Source organism: Chrysemys picta, chromosome 5 (assembly GCF_011386835.1).
Source record: "Chrysemys picta bellii isolate R12L10 chromosome 5, ASM1138683v2, whole genome shotgun sequence".
NCBI classification, from domain to species: Eukaryota; Metazoa; Chordata; order Testudines; family Emydidae; genus Chrysemys; species Chrysemys picta.
In genome coordinates this window covers 31,973,514-31,993,348 of record NC_088795.1, presented here as the reverse complement: position 1 = coordinate 31,993,348, position 19,835 = coordinate 31,973,514, and the positions used below count along the sequence as shown (strand labels likewise).

Here is a 19,835-nt window from a genome sequence, read left to right as displayed (position 1 = left end):
ACAATTCATTTAAAGAGAAGTTTGACTTAATTAAAATAATACTCATGGCTCACATTAATATTCTTGTCATCATATGAAAAAAAAACAATTCAATTTCCTTAATACTTCATTCAAGAGTCACAGTTTCCTCTATCAATCTTACACTATTCCCAGGCAGTTTAAGAATTATGATGTAATAATTGTTCTGCACCACCACCTAATAAAACTCCCATCTACTGCCTTATAAATTGCAATTCATATTGCAATCTTTAGACACTAGATGGCACCCTTTTGAAGCAATCGTAGACGCAAACAACACCAGCGGAGAAAGGGTATCTTAACAGTACAAAAAGATGCCATTATGAATGTTTTGTATAGAAAGCAAATGACTCTGGACCAATATTATTCTTTAAAAAAAATTATCTATTTAATAACATCACCATAACTGGGCCAAAACTGTTGTTCCAGGACTTATGTATGAAAAAATGTCTAGTCCACCTTTGAAACTAAAGTAAAGATCCAAATTACTGCAATGGTTATATTATGGTATTTTTTTAAAGTGATTGATCACACACTTAGTGCAGAACTAGGGAGGACACTGTAAAGAGTATCGCTGTGCAGTATGGCTGCTCATACCCGGTCACCAATCAACCAAGTTAACTCTGCAGTGAAAGCATATCCTTAGTTGATTTCTAAGAAGGTTTTGAAAACAGCTACTCAATGAAGACGTAATGCTCACCCATGCTGCTGCTATTGCTTGCACAGAGTTTTCTGAAACATAAGGAAAGCTGTTTCCACAATCAAGTAGCAATAGAAACTGGGTTGGGTTTTTTGTTGGTAAATGATCATTTGAAGTCTCTACACGTCTCGTAAAAGAAAGATCTTAAAAACATAAACCGTGGATTTTCCACTAGCTATCCTAACTAATTTTTTTAAAGCCATAATTATCCAGTGCTGCAAGAGACCTTTGAGTGTCATACATATTTAGGATATGTGCCATTCATATAAAATGCCTTTATGTAAGTCTTCAAAGAGTACATTTACATTTAACAATTTTTACACCTTCATGTGACAGTTGTTTGAGAAGTTAATTCCCTTCCCCTGGAAAAAAAAAACTGAAAGCATAGGCATTAGTTAATATTACGATTAACAGCTTTCAACAGGGGCAGCCATTGGAATTTTAGGACTTATGTACACAAAAAAATAGCTGAAACAACTTTGCTGATGATCATTAATCATTGCATTTAGGCAGTTTCAATCCAAAGTAAACTACGTGTAAATTATGAACTGATGAAAAATAAATTATTTTAGGAGTGCTGCTGCTTTATAATATTGTAACATAGGTGTGAGCTCTGGAGCAGGTAACTAAGGGACTAATCTTACAAATATTTAAGGCTTGTAATTAACTCACATACATGTTTGCAGCTTAGGGTCTTTTCCCCACCAAAATCACTTTCTCCCTCAGATTAGAAGTACTTGAGGTTTATAGTGATTTTGGGAGAAACCACTCTCTTTTCAGCTTCTGAGATAGTTAATTTAGATCAGAGGAATTAAAACTCATTCTATGGAGTTGAACAAATTACATTCCTAAACAGAGTCCATTTAGGACAATATACCGTTCTCTGTCAATAGTGGACCTCCCAAAAATGTCATGATGAGCTTCACTCAGGGGAGGAAAACAATAGCATTGGACTCATTTAGGAAACCACTACTTCCATCATCCAGCTGCTTCTCTCCTCCTCTGTCCATCTTGACTTGGTGGCATAGTGGCAGATTTCGTTTTCAATGCCAGAGAGTTCAAGTTCAAATTTCAAAGATGCTTTGACAGCCATGGTGAAATATACACCATCTTTAAACTTGCAAGAAGTCAAACTCAATTATCGCAATAATCCCATCTGGAGTATATGAGTGAAATCCTGGCCCTAAGAAGTTAATGACAAAACCCTCATTGACTCCACTGGTTCCAGGATTTCACCCTATAAATCTTAATTCTTCATTTCTCTTTTTTTGTTTTTGGAATCTACCACCTTTCTTAAATTCCACTGTTGCAGCACCACTGATGGTATTAATGGTGACAACAGAAGGCCATGTCTATGCTGGGGAGGGTTTGTACTAGTGTAGTTATCCCCAGGAAGCTGCACTGGTTCAAGTCATTTTTATACCAGTATGGAACACCTGCACTAGGTTTCTCCACTGATACAGCCATATCCGTGTAACCACATACACAAAAAAAACCTCAGTTCATAAAGACTCTAGTACAGATCGGCCACCAGTATTATAATTGCTATCTGGTTTAGACCAGGGATCTCAAACTCAAATCACCACGAGGGCCACATGAGGACTAGTACATTGGCCCGAGGGCCGCATCACTGAAACCTTTTCATACAATGATACAAAAGTATAGTCAAAAATGAAAAAAATGAAGAGTAATATAGTATGCTATTAAAAGTCAATGTATTAACTTTTTTAAAACTGTAATACGAAGCGAGGTTTTATTAAAATATAAACACCTGTATCTATTCCTTATGTGGTCAGGGGGGAGGGCAGCTTGACTGCTGGTGGAGTTGGTGCCTATGGCGGGCCGCAGGAAATAACTCTGCAGGCCGCATCCGGCCCACAGGCTGCATGTTTGAGACCCCTGGTTTAGACCTTCCCTGAACAAGATTCAATGACACAGTGGTTAACACACAAGCAGCCAGTCTATAACTAGCATTCCCACTATTGCAACAAAGGTGAAGCTGCAAAAGTGATAATGATTGGGCAATTTTTAAAAAATTGCTAATGAAAGCACAGCCTAAGTGGTCTCTCTCCTTTTTTTCTTGAATTCAGCTTATGAGATAGTTAAGATAGATCAGCAGTATAAAACTCATTCTATGGAGTGAAACAAATTACATTCTGTTCTCTGTCCACAATGAACCCCCCAAAAATGTCAGGTTTCTTGAATTGTTTTGAAGCAGCTTGAACTCTTATGGTCAGTGTCTGATGTAGTTACACCAGTGCGAAGTAACTCTGCTTGTGTCAGTACTTCACATTTACGCCATTTTAACCATGCTGGCGTCTAGTCTGCACCCCCTCCCCCAAACTACACAAAAAAACAAAGTTAGATTCAACAATGAACACCTCTTCTGGTTCACCCTTATCTTACTTGGGCCTGTCTTGTAGGACGTAAACACCGTTAGAATTGCAATATTATCATGCATATAGTGCTAAGTACCCTGCCAGCAGTTAATAAATAATATAATAATTCCCCCACCCTTTGAATTTCACACCTCACCTTACCATCTTTTATCATCCAGATCTTTTTCTCCCCACTTCCCTGGGCCTGCATCAAAAGGAGATTTATTACAATGTATCCTCTTCTCTCCCACTACAATCTCCTTAACAGAGCCTCCTTTGCTTATTGCTCTTTCCCCAGCTGCTCTCTGGTAGATTCTCAGTGTACTACACTGTGTAGGAAACAGCTATCAAAGACTGCACTGAGAAAAGATGATGATGAGCAATTGCTGGCTGCAGACAGAAGCTCAGACTGAGTGTAGACTCAGGTTCTGAGAGTCAGACAGAGGAAGGACTAACCTATTACAGGGCTTCACTGCTTACAATAGGAGACTTTAAAAAACACTCCTGGGGTGAGGGCAGCCATCTCTTCGTCTATTTCTACTGAATGTTGTTGGGAACGAACAAAACACAATAACTGGATGTTTCCCTTAAAATAATCAGCAGTGAACTAATTTACAATGTTGATATTAATGTGTCATCGTTAGGCTTCTGAGAGAACATTATCTTGAGTTGAACAGTGGCACAACATTTCTCAGAGCTTTTTTGGAAAGTTTCAGAGTTCTTTGTCTGCAGAGAAGACAACACTATATTGGTTCATATTAGGAAAGTTATTTTTGCAACCAGAGTGGCTAAGAAAATGTTTTTAAATTAAATCTTAAATCCTCCAGAGTGGTTGACAGAGGAAAAAAAAACCTCAGACCTTTTTAGGTACATTATCACTGTCCGTTTCATATCTATGCTTTAGACTATGTCTTTCCAGTAGAGAAAAAATACTGTTCTATAAAAATTACTCCAGTCCTTAATATCTTAATATAGAATTAATTTTCAGAATATAGTTCAAACAAGGTTAAATCAAAACAATTTGTTAGAGAAAAAGAATAAACCTCTAAAGATATACAATAGGTCACCACAGAGAGTTTGGGTTGTTTCTGGCTTTTTCTTGGCTCTTTATATAGAGCCTCTAGTGACAGAGCATCAGAAACCTCCACACAAGATTTAAAGATAATCTGCAGTAAATGGGGAAGAAGAGAGAAATTTGTGCTCATGCCCTTTCTTTTTGTTTCTTTATGATATGTAAAGGTGGTCTGAAAGTGGGGCTTGGGGTTTGTTTAATTTAAGTTAATTTAATTTAATTCTTCTTGTTTTTCATATAAAACGTTCAGGTCATGGCAAGGCTGGAAGACTCTGTGATGACTGGAAAACTACCGAAATGGTGACATCACAAAAGCCAAGAGAAATCTGAGCAATTGAGAGGGGAAGAGATTTTTAGTCAGTGTTTAAAACTTTTTGTTTTTAATGTTTACAGCTACGTAATTTCAGTTACTAAAATCCCAAATACAGTGAGCACTGTTAAAGATTCAACCTCCTTACCCTTTCAATTAAGGTGTTAGAAGTCTCAATAAACATCCCTGAGACCTCCCAGAGGGTCCTCCAGCATAACCAGAGAAGAGCACATTAGACATTCCTGATATTTATAACAAAAACAAAAATTAGGGGAAAAAACCTTCAAAACAACAAACTTTTCAGGCCTTCTTTATATATCATAAAAGAAGCAAAAAAGGCAAAAAGCCAATTGTTGAAAAAATCCTTTGAAGGTCATCTTTAACAAACCTCCAACTTCTATGAGCAGGTAATATATCACAATTCCAGTTTCAGAAGGAGTGCTAGGAAAACCTTCCTCCCTTGCTTACACAAACCAGTTTGCAAAGAATTGAGCAGTATATTTTCTGACCTCTAACTTCCACAGTCAACTGTACCAACTGCACAATTATATGCTCAGCTTGGTCTCTCAGTTATATTTTCCATTCATCTTTGAAGTCTGAAGGATTAGATTAATCCAGCAAGTTTCTCTTGCTCTCACTCTCCTAGCCATCAAAAACCTTTTCGTCATGAAACAGATAATTCATTACCTCAAACGTTTATCTAGGAAATTTCTTATTCAGCCTCAGACAGATGGTGGTGATCAATGCAAACCCACCTGCTATGTTCAAAAGCACCTGCTTTTTATTCCCAGTTAACTGTTCTCTCAAATAGGAACTTTTTCTCTCTCCCTTTAACACTGCAGTTTCTATAGTTAATGATACTGCCTTCATCTTCATTTTAAAAAATGACAACTGTATATGAACACTATACAAGGGCACATTAAATATGGTTAAAAATGTAGTTCACATAAGCCTACACCAGAAAAGTTACCATATTGCTGACAACGGCTTCAGTTGAACACAGTAAAAGTACACGTGTAGACCAGTACAAACCATGTTCAGCATCATTTCAGAAAATAAAATCATTGTTTCTGTTGTTTATCCTGGTCTATACTTGCTGTTCAACCATGTACAGATACTGCTGATACTCACTGCAGCAACAGTTAATTTTCCAAGGTTACACTAGGCCATAGTGAGTTTCACTGGCTCCTCCTGCTGGAAGCACTAACCCCTTGCCTCATGTCATTAAAACCACATGCTCAAGGTGATCTAAATCAGATGCTCATTCACTGGCATTTTCCTCTTCTTCTTCCAGCTTTAAATTTCCTTTTTCTGTCTCTTAGCAGAGTTGAGCAATAATAAATGTAAGCAAAATTGGACAGGAAATAATTATGGGTATTAGATATACACTTTCAAATAGTTGTCATCCTTTTGAAAATCAGAATGTAGTAATGTGAAGAGAACTAAGAGGAGGAAGGAATTTTTTGCTGATCACCTTTTTCTTCCAGCTTGGTTGGGTCATTACATTTCCTCTAGCACAAGAAGTTTGAAAGTGTGTACGACAGAGATGGGAGAGTCATTATTAAAGTGTTCTGGACACGCTGGGCTCTCACACGTGCCTGTAATTACTGTTCAAAACATTATATAAAGTTATACTTGGCTCTTGTTTCAGTAAAGAAGCAAAGTATTTTTATTAAGTGTCAATAGGTGACATATGGATGGGACTAGTGGGTTTTGCAGTCCAGCGTATCACATTCATTAATGAATAATTAAACATAAAAAAGGTTTTAACAGATATTGTCAGTTCAAGTTGTGCCAAATTCAGGGCTCTTCTGAAAAAAAGACCATGAAAAATATGTCCATGAACTTGTCTTTAAGAAAGTGGAAAAAATTATTTTGAATAAATCTCTATAGTGTTTGCAACCCATTTTGAGTGTTCTTAGTAGTGCATGAGAACCAAATGTAAACACTAACTAGAAAGAAAGTGAAACTGATCAGTGCTAGGGCTGTCAAGTGATTAAAAAAATTAATCGCGATTAATCACACTGTTAAACAATAATAGAATACCATTTATTTAAATATTTATGGATGTTTTCTACATAGTGTAGTGCAATCTCTTTATCATGAAAGTGGAACTTACAAATGTAGAATTATGTACAAAAAAACTGCATTCAAAAATAAAGCAATGTAAAATTTTAGAGCCTGCAAGTCCACTCAATCCTACTTCTTGTTGGGTCAATCACTCAGACAAACAAGTTTGTTTACATTTGCAGGAGATAACGCTGCCCGCCTCTTGTTTACAATGTCACCTGAAAATGAGAACAGGCGTTCTCATGGCACTGTTGTAACTGACTGCGAAAGATATTTACATGCCAGATGTGCTAAAGATTCACGTCCCTTCATGCTTCAACCGCCATTCCAGAGGACATGCGTCCATGCTGACGACAGGTTCTGCTCGATAACAATCCAAAGCAGTGCGGACTGATGCATGTTCATTTTCATCATCTGAGTCAGATGCCACCAGCAGAAGGCTGATTTTCTTTTTTGGTGGTTCGGGTTCTGTAGTTTCCGCATCCAAGTGTTGCTCTTTTAAGACTTCTGAAAGCATGCTCCACACCTCTTCCCTCTCAGATTTTGGAAGGCACTTCAAATTCTTAAACCTTGGGTCGAGTGCTGTATCTATCCTTAGAAATCTCATGTTGGTACCTTCTTTGCATTTTATCAAATCTGCAGTGAAAGTGTTCTTAAAATGAACATGTGCTGGGTCATCATCAGAGACTGCCATAACATGAAATATATGGCAGAATGTGGGTAAAACAGAGCAAGGGACATACAATTCTCCCTCAAGTTCGGTCACAAATTTAATTAAGGCGTTATTTTTTTAACGAGCCTCATCAGCATGGAAGAATGTCCTCTGGAATGGTGGCCAAAGTATGAAGGGGTATATGAATCTTTAGCATATCTGGCATGTAAATACCTTGCAATGCCGGCTACAGAAGTGCCATGCAAAACAGAAGTGCCTGTTCTCACTTTCTGTGGCATTGTAAATAAGAAGAGGGCAGCATTATCTCCTGTAAATGTAAACAAACTTGTTTGTCTTTGCGATTGGCTGAACAGGACTTGTAGGCTCTAAAGTTTTACATCGTTTTGTTTTTGAGTGCAGTTATGTAACAAAAAAAACCCTACATTTGTAAGTTGCACTTTCATGACAAAGAGATTGCCTTACAGTACTTGTATGAGGTGAATTGAAACATACTATTTCTTTTGGTTTTTTACAGTGCAAATATTTGTAATAAAAAATAATACACACTTTGATTTCAATTACAACACAGAATACAATATATATGAAAATGTAGAAAAACATCCAAAATATTTAATACATTTCAATTGGTATTCTAGCATTTAACAGTGCGATTAAAACTGAGATTAATCGCGATTAATTTTTTTTATCGCCATTAATTTTTTTTAGTTAATTGCGTGAGTTTACTGTGATTAATCGACAGCCCTAATTAGTGCCTATTCTCACAATCCAAGACAAGAGAAATGCAAAATATAAATAGCATTAATGGTGAAAAGTAAATTAGATTTTTTAATAGGGCTGTCGATTAATCGCAGTTAACTCACACAGGCTTTAAAATTTTACATTGTTTTATTTTTGAATGCAGGGTTGTTGTTTTTTAACATAATTCTACATTTGTAAGTTCAACTTTCATAATAAAGAGATTGCACTACAGTACTTGTATTAGGTGAATTGAAAAATACTATTTCTTTTGGTTTTTTTACAGTGCAAATACTTGTTATCAAAAATAAATATAAAGTGAGCACTGTACACTTTGTATTCTGTTTTGTAATTGAAATCAATATATTTGAAAATGTAGAAAATATCCAAAGAGATTTCAAATAGAATACTATTTTTAATCGCACGATTAATCGTAATTAATTTTTTTAATCACTTGACAACCCTAATTTTTAAGTTATTTCAGTTTTAATAATCAAAAGTGCGTGTTAAATTACACAGGTAAGGAAAAGTGAACTCCAATCCTGCAAATGACTCCTTCCTCACAAAACCAGCTGTAGGACTGAGACAGGGCTCTGTAGCCATCCTGACTGTCATGTCAGCCAAACTTTTAATTATCCAGCTGAAATCATTCTCTCAGTACTGTTAAAACTTATAAGCAGCTGCAGCATGCCTTTGGGCACCAGTGACATCATTAGACATATGCTTAACTTTCTCTCCCCTGTGCAGACTGGCTGCTTGATCAAACTCCTCCTGCACAGTTTCTCCACATCAGCCTTATGTACCTGCACTCCATGTCCCCCTTCCTCTTTATCTCTCCTATATATCCTTCAACCACCACCATTCCTTTCTCTTGTCCTTTAGCTAATCCTCCTTATAAAACCACACCCAAAACATTAAAAAAAATCACAGAATTAACACAATGTTTTCAAACCATTATATTGTTCACTCTGCTTGTATATTATCTTCTCCCTTCTCTCCATTCCCTTGTCTATTTAGATACATCTACACTACAATAAAAGACCAGCGGCACAGCTGCAGCTGAGTTGGGCTTGTGAGACTCAGGGCATGGCTACACTTGTGAGTTAGAGCGCATTAAAACAGCTGTTGGCTCTCCCCAAGGCACAGAAACCCAGAGGACAGTACAGCCATGAAACAATCATTCCACCTGGACCCTGTGCTTACTCACCATTTTGGGGCTCCCGTGGGTTATGTGCGCTTGCTTTGGGATGGACAAATTATGCTCTTGTGTAGACTGTGTTTGCCCTCCTTAAGTACGGGGGAATCATTGCTCTGTCTGGTGTGAACAATGCTGCCTCTGTTAAGTGTTGCATTTTGCCTTTACAGATGCAACCTTGAGATCTCAGCCATCCGTGTTATCACCGGCCGAGAGACTGCAAAGACTCAGGAAGAGGCCACGTAGAAGCAAGGAAGACATGCTGCATGAAGTAATGCAACACTCACTTAACGAGAATCTAAAAGCGCAGGAGTGGAGGAAGAGTGAAAGGAGGATCCGCCAGCAGAATGCGGATCGCTGGCACAAAAGCGCGGTGCTCCGGCAGCAAAGCACGGATCAGCTAATAAGCATCATGGACCACCAAGTGGACTTGATCCAGGCGCTCGTAGCCATGCAGGTGGAGCACTACCGCACCCGCCCCCAACCACAGTTCTTGTCCCAAAACTCTTTCTCTGGTGCCCCCATGTCACCTCCAACCTACTTTCCCCAACATCCCGTTTCTTATCGCCACCAGCTGCCTCCAACACCTGTAGTTTCACCACCCAGCCCTGAAAACTACGACCCTTACCCACTGCACTCAACCCCCATCACCATGCAGTATAGCCATCCTGAAGTGCAGCACTCATTGCACAGCACTTCAGACAGGAAGGGTGAGTATAACAGGACATACGCAAATCTGTGATTGTACCGTTCCTCATCCCACCCCCTTGCCCTTTCTGTTTCCCAAGCAGTTCTGTTTCTTTTCAATAAATGAATTTTCTTTTCAATAATTGGATTTTTTGGCTTTGAAAACATTCTTTATTATTGCATGAAGTAAAAGATACCTTAGCCCAGGAAAGCAACAGGCACTGCAAGTCAGCGTAGCAAACACAGATTCCTACTAACATTGGAACCACTGTACTTCACTCCTGTGCAGGACACCAGACATTACTGGTGGCTTTCAGCCTCAAATTGCTCCCTCAAGACAACGCTAATCCTTGCAGCCCTGTGCTAGGCCCCTCTAATAGCCCTGCTCTCTGGCTGGTCAAATTCAGCCTCCAGGTGTTGAACCACCAAGGTCCATGCCTGAGTGAAGTTTTCACCCTTCCCTTCACAAATGTTATGGACGGTACAGCATGCGGATATAATAGCAGGGATGCTGTCATCGGCCAGGTCCAGCTTCCCATACAGAGAGCGCTAGCGGCCCTTTAAACGGCCAAAAGCACACTCCACAGTCATTCTGCATCAGCTCAGCCTGTTGTTGAACCGCTCCTTGCTGCTGTCAAGGGTCCCTGTGTAGGGTTTCATGAGCCACGGCATTAAAGGGTAAACGGGGTCTCCAAAGATCACAATGGGCATTTCGACTTCCCCTATGGTGATCTTCTGGTCTGGGAAAAACGTCCCGGCTCGCAGCTTCCTGAACAGGCCAGTGTTCCGAAAGATGCATGTGTCATGCACCTTTCCGGGCCAGCCTGCGTTAATGTCAATGAAATGCCCATGGTGATCCACAAGCGCCTGGAGAACCATAGAGAAATACACCTTCCAATTAACATACTTGTATGCTAGGTGGGCTGATGCCAGAATTGGAATATGCATCCCATCTATCGCCCCTCCACAGTTAGGGAAACTCATTTGTGCAAAGCCAGCCACAATGTCATGCATGTTACACAGAGTCACGGTTCTTCTGAGCAGGATGCGATTAATGGCCCTGCAAACTTGCATCAACACGATTCCAACGGTAGACTTTCCCACTCCAAACTGGTTAGCGACCAATCGGTAGCTGTCTGGAGTTGCCAGTTTCCAGACTGCAATAGCCACCTGCTTCTCCACCGCCAGGGCAGCTCTCAATCTCGTGTCCTTGCGCTGCAGGGTGGGGGCGAACTCATCACACAGTCCCATGAAAGTGGCTTTTCTCATCCGAAAGTTCTGCAGCCACTGCTCTTCATCCCAGACTTGCATGACAATGTGCTCCCACCACTCAGTGCTTGTTTCCCGAGCCCAAAAGCGGCGTTCCACGGTGGTGAGCATGTCCGTGAATGCCACAAGCAATCTCTTGTTGTATGCGTTAATCAAGTTGATATCATCGTCGGAGTCCTCACTGTCAGTTTGGATCTTAAGGAGTAACTCGATTGCCAAACGTGATATGCTGGCGACATTCCTCAGCATATTCCTAAGAAGTTCGGACTCCACTCCCGCAGACCGAAAGGGAAGACAGAGCGCGCAGCACAAAAGATGGCACCAAATGTGGACGGAAGCAGAGGGATTGCTGGAATGCAAACCGATGCATCGCGAGGCATTGGGACAGAACCCAGAATGCCCTGCACCTCCCGCCCCCTTCCCACAAGCCACAGCGACAGAATGGGAAAAGGTCCTCTGTGGGATAGCAGCCCATAATGCACCACTCCCAATGTTGCTGCAAGTGCCGCAAATGTGGCCACGCCAGTGCGCTTGCAGCTGTCAGTGTGGACAGACTGCAGTGCTTTCCCTACTGCACTCTCCGAAGGCTGGTTTAACTCAAAGCGCTCTACATCTGCAAGTGTAGCCATGCCCTCGGACTGTGATGCTAACAGTTGCAGTATACCGTTCAAGCTCCGGCTGGAGCACAGACTCCGAGATCCATCATCCTCACAATAGTCCCTGGGCTCCAGCTGAGGCCCAAATATCTACACTGCAATTTTTAGCCCCATGGCCCAACCCCTGCAAGCCCGAGCCAATTGACCCAGGTTTTGAGACCCAGTGCTGCAGGCTTTTTATATTGCAGTGTAGACATACCCTTAGAGTGTAAAATCTTTGGGAGAGGGATTGCCATTTACTCTATACTAGTACTAGGCACAACAGAGCCCCAGAGTCAGTTAGGGCCTCTAGCTGCTGTTGCAATACAAATAATTAACAACATCTGCTATACTGCATAGCTTAAAGAGCAGATATTGTAAACAAATTTATTTACCTATAGAACTAAGACAAGCTTAGTTGGTTAGAACGAAAAACGTTAAAAGTCCAATTTACTTTAACTAATTATGCTATTTACTTTTTAAAATTTCTCCAACATGGGCTAAATATCACCTAAGTCTGTTTTACTGTGCTACAAATTTGGGTTTCACTACAGAGGACTATGTATTTGTTTAAAAACATGTTTCCAGGAAAATATAAACAAAAAATGAAAACACTTCCATTGCTCTTAGTTTCTGCAAAACGTTTTGTTTGTCTGTTTTATTATGGAAAAAATATAACTCTGGACAACATTTGACAATGTTTCTTTTCATTTAACATGTATCACATCACATTTAGTTATTTACAAATGTAATGGTTATTCCAATAAATATGTAGCACAGCAAAAATAGTACCTGTGGTTTTAAGACATCAGACTCAGGAAATAGAATTTATATTCCCATTTACATCAATTTGCTGTGTGACCAGGGGGAAGTCACCTAACCTCTGTGCCTCAGTTTCTCCATCAATAAATAGGGTAAAATTCAGAGGGTTTTATATCATTTGTGAAGTTCTTTAAGTATCTCAGATGAAAAATGCTATAAAAACAACAATAGAATTTAGGATGGGCACATTAATATAACTAAAATCACCTAGTCACTACATACACTTCAGGAAAATAAGGGACACATGAAAAATTAAAGACAAACTTATTTTTAGTCTCTCTTTGTATAAGAATTACTGCTGAAATTAAGGCACAAATCCTCTTCTCTACATCAAAACCATGTGCAATGGCAGTCAAAAAATAACACCAAAAAAACCAACAACCCATAATCAAACAAAAAAATTGACATGTGAGACCCCCAATCCTAGAGAATTTGAGCATGGGAGTAATTTACTCACATGAACAGTCCCTTAAGTACTTGAGGGAAGAGGATTTTAAGGATTTGTGTACAAAGAATGGATAGAAAAATACATTAAATATTTACACTACACAAATTGATGGTATGTCCTCACTTGGAATATTGTGTTTAGATCTGGTCACCTTATTTCAAAAAGAATGGTACAAAAATAGAGTATACAATACAGCTGATTGAAAAAAGTGAAAGTGTTACCAATTAAAGAATTAACTTTCTGGGAAAAAGTTAAACATTTCTAGTTTTCTGATGAAATATTTAAAAAAAATTCAAAGAAAGCACACACTTTCTGTAAAAATTTTCACTTAATTGAAAACACAATTTTTGGTCAAAAACAGTTTCCATGCAAAATTTTCAATGAACACTAGTTCAGAAAAAGCTCACAATAACGACCAGATAAATGGAAAATATTTTTATATGTAGAGAGACTAAAAATACTGGGTATCAGAGGGGTAGCCTCTGTGACGAATGACTATGGTCACCCCATGTAACAGAGGATTCACCCCATGTCCTCAATACCTGTCCCACACAAAGGACCTTGTGCCTCAGGGGTTCACCCCACATCCTCAGCACCTGCCCCTCCCTGGGGTCCCTATGCCCCGTGCACCCCACATCCTCAGCACCTGCCCCTCCCTGGGGTCCCTGTGCCCCAGGGGTGCACCCCACATCCTCAGCACCTGCTCCTCCCTGGGGTCCCTGTGCCCCAGGGGTGCACCCCACATCCTCAGCACCTGCTCCTCCCTGGGGTCCCTGTGCCCCAGGGTTGCCCCCCACATCCTCAGCACCTGCCCCTCCCTGTGTCCCGGGGAGGCTTCACCTCACATCCTCAGCACCTGCCCCTCCCTGTGGTCCCTATGCCCCACTGGTGCACCCCATATCCACGGCACTTGTCCCTCCCTGGGGTCCCTGTGCCCCAGGGGTGCACCCCATATCCACGGCACCTGCCCCTCCCTGTGGTCCCTGTACCCCAGGGGTGCACCCCATATCCACGGCACTTATCCCTCCCTGGGGTCCCTGTGCCCCAGGGGTGCACCCCATATCCACGGCACTTGCCCCTCTCTGGGGTCCCTGTGCCCCAGGGGTGCACCCCATATCCACGGCACCTGCCCCTCCCTGTGGTCCCTGTACCCCAGGGGTGCACCCCATATCCACGGCACTTATCCTTCCCTGGGGTCCCTGTGCCCCAGGGGTGCACCCCATATCCACGGCACCTGCCCCTCCCTGTGGTCCCTGTGCCCCAGGGGTGCACCCCACATCCTCAGCACCTGCCCCTCCCCGTGTCGGCTTCACACAACATCCTCAGCCCCTCACTGCTCAGGGCTCGGCTCCGCGGCTTCACACGCCCCCAACCCCGCTTACCCCAGCCCCGGCCCCACGCGGCAGATTCCCCGTTCCCCCGCCTCAGTCCGCTCAGCCGCTTCCTCCCTGGCCCCGCCTCTTCCTCCGCACGCTGCCGCCGCGGTCCCTCCTCCCGCCGGTCCTTCCCGCCGCCTGGGCTCCGCGATGCGTCAGTAGCCGGGCGCCGGGGACCGGCAAGCGGGACGGAGCCGGGCCAGCGACAAGGGGTAAGGAGCGGGCGGAGGCTCCTGGGAGGAGCCGGGCGAGGTGGGCCCAAGGCGGCGGCAGGGCCGGGGCTGGCCCGGGCCACAGGCTGCGCCCCCCATACCGTCCCCGTGAGTCCCGCGGGCTCCCCAGCCTGCCCGGCAGTCGCGCTGGGCCTAACCCGCGAGCGGCCGGGCCGAGCTCGGCGCTGCACAGCCCGGGCAAGGACGGAGCCCGCGGATACACCCCAGATGTGCCGAGAAACCCCTCCGGTGCCGGGGGCTGGGCGAGCTGCCACGGTCCAGAGCCGAGGCTTCCCTCCGGGCCCGGCTGGGAGTCGCGCTCAGGCTGTCTGACCAGGGGGGCAGCGTCGTGTTATTGCAGTGCAGGGGGGCTGATCACTGGGCCGAACAATTCCCCCTCCTTTGGCTTCCTGGTTTCCTGACTTTTAGGAAACTTACCACTGTACAAACCAATGGTTTATTATCGATCTAGTGATGAGGCCCCTTCCCTGCCCCTTTGTAATGCTGAAGTTTCCCCGTAGAAGAATGGCCACTTTATTTTGCTTTAATCTTCAGTGCAGTTTTGTTTTTTGCTGTATACAATGAATAATTTCCCTATCCTGCCACACAGATGCGCATACTTGATTTTTGTAGACAGTGCTGAGTTTAGGTCACTATAGTAACTGATAATGGAAGGTTCTCATTAGCTGTGCTCCTGGGTGCTGCTGTTATAAACAGCTAGCAGGAACTTGTTTCTGTCAGGTCTTTTCCAATTCTGATTGTATGATTTTTGAAAAAAGCAACAGAGGGTCCTGTGGCACCTTTAAGACTAACAGAAGTATTGGGAGCATAAGCGTTTGTCGGTAAGAACCACACTTCTTCAGATGCAAGAGGTCACTTGCATCTGAAGAAGTGAGATTCTTACCCATGAAAGCGTATGCTCCCAATACTTCTGTTAGTCTTAATGGTGCCACAGGACCCTCTGTTGCCTTTTACAGATTCAGACTAACACGGCTACCCCTCTGATATATGATTTTTGAATTTCACTTGAATACTAAATCTCTTTCAAGATTAAAACACATTTTTCTTTGAAGACACAGCCTGTATATTCACACCTGAGTTAAATGCAAACTAGTTAAATGGCTAACATTGGAATAAAACTGAAAGATTTGGCTCTGGACAGTTATTCTTTATTTGTGGTAGCACCCCATCATGTGATAAGTGCTTTCCATATAGAGAAGAAGGCATAATCCCTGCCCCCAGGAGCTCATAATCTAAAACCAGACAGACAGCAGGTTGAGGGATTAGATCAGGGGTCGGCAACCTCTGGCATGCGGCTCGCCAGGGTAAGCATCCTGGCGGGCCGGGCCAGTTTGTTTACCTGCTGCGTCAGCAGGTTTGACCGAGCGCGGCTCCCACTGGCCGCGGTTTGCCGTCCCAGGCCAATGGGGGCGGCGGGAAGCGGGGCAGGGGGTTCGCGGGCCATTAAAGTTTGGGGACCACTGCGTTAGAAGCAGGTAGCCTCCAAGAGAATTGTTGGGTTTCCTGGGTTATCGGGGAGAAGGGAGCAATTTTGGAAAAGCTCAGCTGATTCTTTGCATCTCTCTTAATCACAAAGGAACCTTTGGAGATACATGCTCTAGACCCCTACTTTTCATATAATAAAGCTGGAGGTATTCTTTGGTTTCGGAAGAGGGGGTGCTGGAATAAACTGATAAAGAACAAGAAGTCGCTGGACCAAATGGTGAAAATCAGAGTTCCAAAGGAACTTACATGGCTGAGCTGCTAACAAAAAATTCAGTTTAATTAACATAATTCCCTCTGTGTGAGGACTGGAGAGTAGCAAATTTAACTTTCATATAAAAAGGCACTGGGATGGTCCTGGTAATTACAGACCAATGAACTGCACTGCAGTACAAGGAAAATTGAATATAAAACACAAACCAGCAATTATTCTGCAAAGGAAAACTATTAGGGCTGTCAAACGATTAAAAAAATTAATTGCGATTAATCGCACTGTTAAACAATAATAGAATACCATTTATTTAAATATTTTTGGATGTTTTCTACATTTTCCAATATATTGATTTCAATTACAACACAGAATACCGAGCATACAGTGCTCACTGTATATTTATTTTTTTTACAGATATTTGCACTGTAACAAACTAAATAGTTTATTTCAATTCACCTAATACAAATACAGTAACTCCTCACTTAACGATGTAGTTATGTTCCTGAAAAATGCGACATTAAGCGAAACGATGTTAAGCAAATCCAATTTCCCCATAAGAATTAATGTAAATAGGGGGATTTAGGTTCCAGGGAAATTTTTTTCACCAGACAAAAGACCATATATATAGATATGGTCACATACACACACACACACATCCAGAATTAAACAAACAATTTAATTCTGGTACACAGCAATGATGATTGTGCAGCTTGGTTGAGGTGGTAAAGTCAGAGGGTGGGATATTTCCCAGTGAATGCCTTTGTCAAGGCTGGATCCCCACTTTGAACTTTAGGGTACAAATGTAGGGGCCTGCATGAAAAACTTCTAAGCTTAACTACCAGCTTAGCTCTGGTTCGGCTGCCACCATTTCAATGGATTCCCTTCCTGGGAAGCCTTGAAAAACCTTCACCCATTCCCTGGTGAAAACAGATCCAAACCACTTGGATCTTAAAACAAGGGGAAATTAACCATTCCCCTCCTTCCTCCCACCAACTCCTGGTGAATCAAGATCCAAACCCCTTGGATCTTGAACAAGGAAAAATCAATCAGGTTCTTAAAAAGAAGGTTTTTAATTAAAGAAAAAGGTAAAAATCATCTCTGTAAAATCAGTATGGAAATTAACCTTACAGGGTAATCAAACTTAAAGAGCTCAGAGGACTCCCCTCTAGTCTCAGGTTCAAAGTACAGCAAACAAAGATAAACACTCTGGTAAAAGGTACATTTACAAGTTGAGAAAAACAAAGGAAAACTAACACGCCTTGCCTGGCTATTTACTTACAAGTTTGAAATAGGAGAGACTTGTTTAGAAAGATGTGGAGAACCTGGATTGATGTCTGGTCCCTCTCAGTCCCGAGAACGAACACACTCCCAAACAAAGAACACAAACAACAGCCTTCCCCCCCCCAAGATTTGAAAGTATCTTGTCCCCTTATTGGTCCTTTAGGTCAGATGCCAGCCAGGTTACCTGAGCTTCTTAACCCTTTACAGGGAAAAGGATTTTGGAGTCTCTGGCCAGGAGGGGTTTTATAGTACTGTACACAGGACAGCTATTACCCTTCCCTTTATAGTTATGACAGCCTTACTGCTAAATGATGAACTAGCAATTGTCTGAGCCCTCAAGGTTTAACTTGTTAATGTAGCCTCACACTCTATAAGGCAGCAGAAATGGAGGGAGAGGAGACAGCATGGCAGACAGAGACACGCTCTGTGTGTGAGAGAGAGTTATGCATTGCTCCTTTAAGTAGGCTGACCCCACTCTTAAGTACACTGCCTTTCTAAGTTGATCAACAAGCTGAGACGGCAGCAGCTGCCAGGAAGCTCCCTCCATCGAGCCCTGTCGGGTGTCCGCCCTGCCTCTATGGAAGATGGGGTAAGTGGGGAGCAGGGGGAGGGGGACACCCTGACATTAGCCACCCTATTCTCCCCCCTCGTATCCCCCGCACAGCAAGATGGAGGCTCCGGGGAGCAGCTCCAAGGCAGAGGGCAGGAGCAGCACATGGCAGTGAGGGGAGGGACAACTGAACTGCCGGCATTTGATAGCCTGCTGAGCGGCTGCCGCACAGGGAACGTAGGGGAACGAGGAGCTGATAGGGAGGCTGCCGGTCCATCCAGGTTCCAAGCCCTCACCAGCTGGCTGCAACGGGGAGCTCTTCCTGCAAGCAGTGGACAAAGCAGGCTGCTGCCAAACAACGTTATAAGGGAGCATTGCGCAACTTTAAACGAGCATGTTCTCTAGTTGATCAGCAACGTAACAATCAAACAATGTTAACTGGGACGACTTTAAGTGAGGAGTTACTATACTGTAGTGCAATTTCTTTATAATGAAAGTTGAACTTACAAATGTAGAATTAGGGACAAAAAATAACTGCATTCAAAAATAAAACAATGTAAAACTTTAGAGCCTGCAAGTCCACTCAGTCCTACTTCAACCAATCGCTCAGACAAACAAGTTTGGTTGCAATTTGCAGGAGATAATGCTGCCCACGTCGTGTTTACAATGTCACCTGAAAGTGAGAACAGGTGTACGCATGGCACTGTTGTAGCCAGCATCACAAGATATTTATGTGCCAGGTGCGCTAAAGATTCATATGTCTCTTCATACTTCAACCACCATTCCAGAATACATGCGTCCATGCTGATGACAGGTTCTGCTCAATAACGATCCAAAGCAGAGCAGATCGACGCATGTTCATTTTCACCATCAGAGTCAGATGCCACCAGCCAAAGGTTGATTTTCTTTTTTGGTGGTTTGGGTTCTGTAGTTTCCGCATTGTAGAGTTGCTCTTTTATATGCATCCGAAGAAGTGGGCTGTAGTCCACGAAAGCTTATGCTCTAATAAATTTGTTAGTCTCTAAGGTGCCACAAGTACTCCTGTTCTTCTTTTAAGACTGAATGTATTCTCCACACCTCGTCCCTCTCAGATTTTGGAAGGCACTTCAGATTCTTAAACCTTGGGTCGAGTGCTGTATCTATCCTTAGAAATCTCACATTGGTACCTTCTTTGCATTTTGTCAAATCTGCTGTGACAGTGTTCTTAAAATGGACATGTGCAGGGTCATCATCCAAGATTGCTATAACATGAAATATATGACAGAATGTGGCTAAAACAGAACAGGAGAGACAATTCTACTCCAAGGAGTTCAGTCACAAATTTTTAACAAGCATCATCGTCATGGAAGGATGTCCTCTGGAATGGTGGCTGAAACATGAAGAGGCATATGAATGTTTAGCCTATCTGGCACGTAAATACCTTGCAACGCTAGCTACAAAAGTGCCATGTAAACGTCTGTTCTCACTGTCGGGTGACATGGTAAACATGACGAGGGCAGTATTATCTCCTGTAAATGTAAACAAACTTATTTGTCTTAGCAATTGGCTGAACAAGAAGTAGGACTAAGTGGACTTGTATGATCTAAAGTTTTACATTGTTTTGTTTTTGAGTGCAGTTATGTAACAACAACAAAATCTACATTTGTAAGTTACACTTTCATGATAAAGAGATTGCACTACAGTACTTGTA

The 19,835-nt window shown here is 42.4% G+C and overlaps 2 protein-coding genes across 6 annotated transcripts in view; one reads left to right on the top strand and one right to left on the bottom strand.

Moving 5' to 3' along the window:
• The window catches only part of GSTCD (glutathione S-transferase C-terminal domain containing), a 148,341-nt gene extending 133,399 nt beyond the window's left edge, over positions 1-14,942 (bottom strand). Inside the window, exons 1-2 of one of the 4 annotated variants that reach the window (XM_065597664.1) lie at positions 14,702-14,942; positions 12,535-12,717 (exon numbers count right to left, since the gene is read on the bottom strand). The gene's annotated coding sequence lies outside the window, so the exon portion shown is untranslated. Of the gene's footprint in view, positions 1-12,534; positions 14,123-14,394; positions 14,528-14,701 lie in introns of those variants that run through there. The other 3 variants (XM_065597663.1, XM_008170109.4, XM_024106822.3) reach the window with 3 other exon arrangements.
• The window catches only part of INTS12 (integrator complex subunit 12), a 30,416-nt gene continuing 25,047 nt past the window's right edge, over positions 14,467-19,835 (top strand). For both annotated transcript variants that reach the window (XM_005287877.4, XM_065597665.1), the window contains exon 1: positions 14,467-14,600. The gene's annotated coding sequence lies outside the window, so the exon portion shown is untranslated. The remainder of the gene's footprint in view (positions 14,601-19,835) is intronic.